The sequence below is a fragment of the Aplidium turbinatum genome, chromosome 4, assembly GCF_918807975.1.
Source record: "Aplidium turbinatum chromosome 4, kaAplTurb1.1, whole genome shotgun sequence".
In the NCBI taxonomy this organism is placed as follows: domain Eukaryota; kingdom Metazoa; phylum Chordata; class Ascidiacea; order Aplousobranchia; family Polyclinidae; genus Aplidium; species Aplidium turbinatum.
This window is the reverse complement of record NC_137475.1, coordinates 44,660,769-44,665,014: the sequence shown is the minus strand read 5'-3', so window position 1 is coordinate 44,665,014 and position 4,246 is coordinate 44,660,769.

Below are 4,246 nucleotides of genomic sequence, written 5' to 3'. Positions count from 1 at the left end.
TCAACATGTCACAGCCTCATTGTGAATATTTGATCAACTGGTGGATTTGAATCTTCAATCTACAGTAGGACTGACAAAGCCTTTGAGGTTATTCCGGGCAGTTTCGCATACTTGTAAAGGTTTGAACCACTGACGCAGGCCCTGTTACCGAGATTAGTCAGTTTAGCTCTCCAACCACTACCATGGGTCAAATACTTCAATTTAATTTCATGCTATTTTTAATTGCTGCGCGAACATGTACCAGTAGAAAACGGCAAAGTAAACAGACCAATTTGGCGCCAACAAACGGAAAAAATGGCAAAACTAAAAGGTTTAAAATATGCGTTGGTCACGGCGCTGATAAAACAATGTTTGGAAATCACTAATTCACTATTGAAAATTTGTACAGGCATCAAACGCAGAAGAGAGAGAGAGAAAAAGTAAAACGTTTAAAATCAATCAACTCTGGTGGCAATGGGTATAGGTTACCACATGACCATGGACTTAACAAAAAAAGAAGCATAAGCTGCGAGGAAAAAAATGTGTTTTCTTTCTTGCTGCTTGTTCTCTTTCTAAAATTTGGTCTCTCATTTTATTTTCTCGTTTTTGTAAATCACGCATCAGCTTATGCTTTTCTTCTTTGTTAAATATATGGTCATGTCTTAACCTCTACTATCTCAATGGTAGTTGCAAAATCGTGATCGAAGATAAAAAAATGTGGAGTACAATAATAGAAGATGCAAACTAAATTCGTTTGAAGTCTTTAAAGAAGTTAACTCTTGTTCAGAGTTGGATGTGGGAATTGTTCATCTGTTGAAAGTGCTAAACTATTCGTAAGTTGTCCAAAGATTAAAACTATTCTATTTTATTCAATCAAACAAAATTACCGGATATTGTGATAACTATCAAAAAGCTGACATGGTCTTGGGCAGGTCATATAGCAAGACATCAGGACAACAGATGGACTAACAAATTAACAACTTGGACACCCTGGGAAAACAAACTCGAACGAGGAAGCCAAAAATAAGATGGAGAAACGAAATTGACAAAGAATGTGGAACAACAAACTGGCATACGAAACACACGATCGACTAGATTGGCAAAAAAAGAGGAAGGCCTTCGCTCAGCAATGGGCTACCACAAGCACCACAGGCTTAAAATGACGATAATAATTTTATTCGATTGACTGCTTGGCATTTGATATTCTATTACAATACGTCATTAATCTTTCCAAAGTCTCTTTACGTGTGAAAGCTTACAGCCGAGCATTAGAGAATTATGACGTCATTGAAAGCTAGTACTACTTTCTCAGCTGCACCCTGTTTTACATTCACGATACGTCAAACTACATCAAACAAACGAAAAAAATATCACTAAGGAAAAAGGCTGCATTCTTGGGTAATCAAGGGCCTTTAGTTTCATTAACTAGAGTTAGCCAAGCTTGAACAAGCTAGCGAATTAGTCCATCATTTTAAACGTCTGAAAATGTTAAGTTAAATAAACAAAGGAGTACGGTACTGTTCGTATTCAATGCCCAGTTGACAAAATTCGTGATTTTTACATCGTTTCAAAGTACAGCAACGTTCAAATGATGTAAAAAAGCAACTTTTGCTGCGTGAATGACACTTGAATATCACACCAAAAGATGAACTTTGCTTTGCATAAGGAAAGAAACGCAATGGACAGAACAAAGCTCCCCGCTTTTCAATCTAAAAACGAAATCTGGGACCAATGACCGTTTCTGTGTAATTAGACATAAAGAGTGGCGCAGTTGTTTCATGATATCCTGAGGGAGAGCAGTTAGTTACCCGAACTACTGGTAAAAAGGCACGAAATAAAACTGTTGTTCTCTGCTTCGGCACTCGGCGTGGCAATGAAACGCAATCCGCTGCAAGTGAACTGGAACTCTCATCAGGGGCACGCTGAAAGAAGTGAATAGTAATAAGTTCTTTTCGCTTGCGCCAAAAGCGTTCATTGAATTCGTTGGGAAACGAGAACTGCTGAATACTCCGAAAGTGTTGCTACCGTTAGTTTTAAAGAAATGCAAGTTGAATTGATGTAAACTAGGACGTGTGTTTGCTGGACAAAATAGCACATACTGCAAAACCAAACGAGGCCGTATCAAAACGCTTCGCGGACCGGCGCTGGCCCACAGGCCGAACTTTAGACACCTTTGCAATACTGATATGACAACTTTCCTTTGATCTATACCAGACAGTGTGTCATCGTAGAGCTGTCTCTTGTCTCGTAGAATTATCACCAAAAATGGCTGTTTTTTCTATTACAACAAAAAAATTATTCCAACTTTGCGACTTATTTCATCAAAGTGATGAAATAGAATAATGCTGTGTCTGCTATAAGGTCAGTGGGCCCCACACAGTGAAACTTCATAAGAAAGGTATGATGTCCTATCTTTAAATAACATGATGATGGGCCCTATTCTATGTTCTATCTTTAATAGTCCACTTCTCAATTGCATCACGGAAGGATTCAACTCGCATTCTGTGCGTCAAATGATGCGCAACCACAAAGAAAATGAGCAAAGGCGTGGCTTGCCTGGTGTAGCGACGTCACAATGCAACAGCGACTGAGGCAAGGACGCGGCTGTTATTGACATCATTTCTGTTTTTCCCCAGGGTCAAATGTGAACAGACGAAAAAGCTCCGACTTTTTATGTAAGTAGTTACCAGAGATGGTAGTTATTACCATGCCGTGTAATCTTGAGAACTGAGAAGCTACACAAAGTCACAAAATGAAAGTTTCAAAGATATAGAAAAATAAACATTAGAGCAGGGTTACTCAACTAATCTTAACAAAGGTCCAGTTTGACAAGTTGAATATTTTTATCGGTCCGGTGAATAAGTTGTTTCACACGCAACCACGAAAGTTAAACTATCTGTACCAAACCACTTTTTTAGGTAAAATGTAACTCGAATTGGATTTCTGAGAAAGTGTTGAGGAGTCTGGGAGTCAAAGCCCCCCCCAGCAACTAGGATAATCACAGTAAAAGTTGATCCTCCCAGTAGAAATCTGTTTAAAGAAGCCCTGAAACGTGGCAATGAGGTTATTCTTCCAAAAGCTCAAGGTCCACCATCAGCACCCAGAAGGTGCGGGTTCAGACCGCGGTCCGCCAGTTGAGTAGCCCTGCATTAGAGTGAGAAAAAGACTTTGTTTGCCAAGTTGTCATGTAGCCTATTCATACAGTAGCCTACTTGTATTTTTACATTATCTTGGCTTGTGTTTGGTGTTGTAGATGTAGATTGTAACTGAAGTGGATGAGAGGGTAAAAGAAAACAATTTCCATAGATGTCTGACCAAGACACAACGACGTTCTCTTGAGAAGTGACCAACAATGTTCATTCCATTGGGGATGCTTCCAGTAAGAAAACGTGACTTGCAAAGGATTTCAAACGTCTGGTTTCGTTGACCACGGTAGAGATTAGATGTAAAGTAAATTATGGTTAAAGGCAGCAATAGAGCTTGGGAGTTACATGTCGATGAAACTACAATAAAGGCAGCCATGAGGACATTTTCCATATTTGTGACACAAAATGTTTAAACCAATGCTTTCACAGATGATTGTTATTGAAACAAAATGCAGTAGCCTAATTACCTCCCTCTTTCAAAGGAAACTAAGTGACGTAGCACGATTATACGTCACTGGTTTGAAGGGAATTACTTGTAACCACTCCACACAAACTTGTCCGTAAGTTTCTTTGTAGATGATGCAACTGAGTCACAATAGCCCGATAGCTCAATTGGTTAGCGCGTCACTTCTGGAACGAAGAAGCTTCAAGATCAAGCGGCGCTGGTTCGACTCTCGGGGCATGCGCTTGAGCAACGCACGTTAAAGACTGCTCTCCGTTCAGCAGCATCTAATGGATGGAATAGTTCCCCGGCAACAAGACTTCAACAATCGGAAACTTCACTCTGTCAATCTCGGTGACCGGGCCGCGAAATTTTTTTTTCCACGAGATTTCTGTCTCATTGATTTTAGTCACTTTAAAAGTAAGATTTTCCGAAAGTGTTTGATAGATTGGTTGATTCAGATTGCGAAATAACTATTTGCCAATGAAATTCTGCAATGATAATAAAATATAAGCTTTCCCTAACCCTACTTTTTTTGAAAAGCTCTTGTGCACAGCAAAAATTAATTTAAAGAAAAAAAAATTGTGACATCGATGGGCGTCGAACCCGCGTTCTCACGATCAATAGGCAGAGAATGAAACCACTGAACCAACCGTGCCAACGAGAAAATGCTGCATTC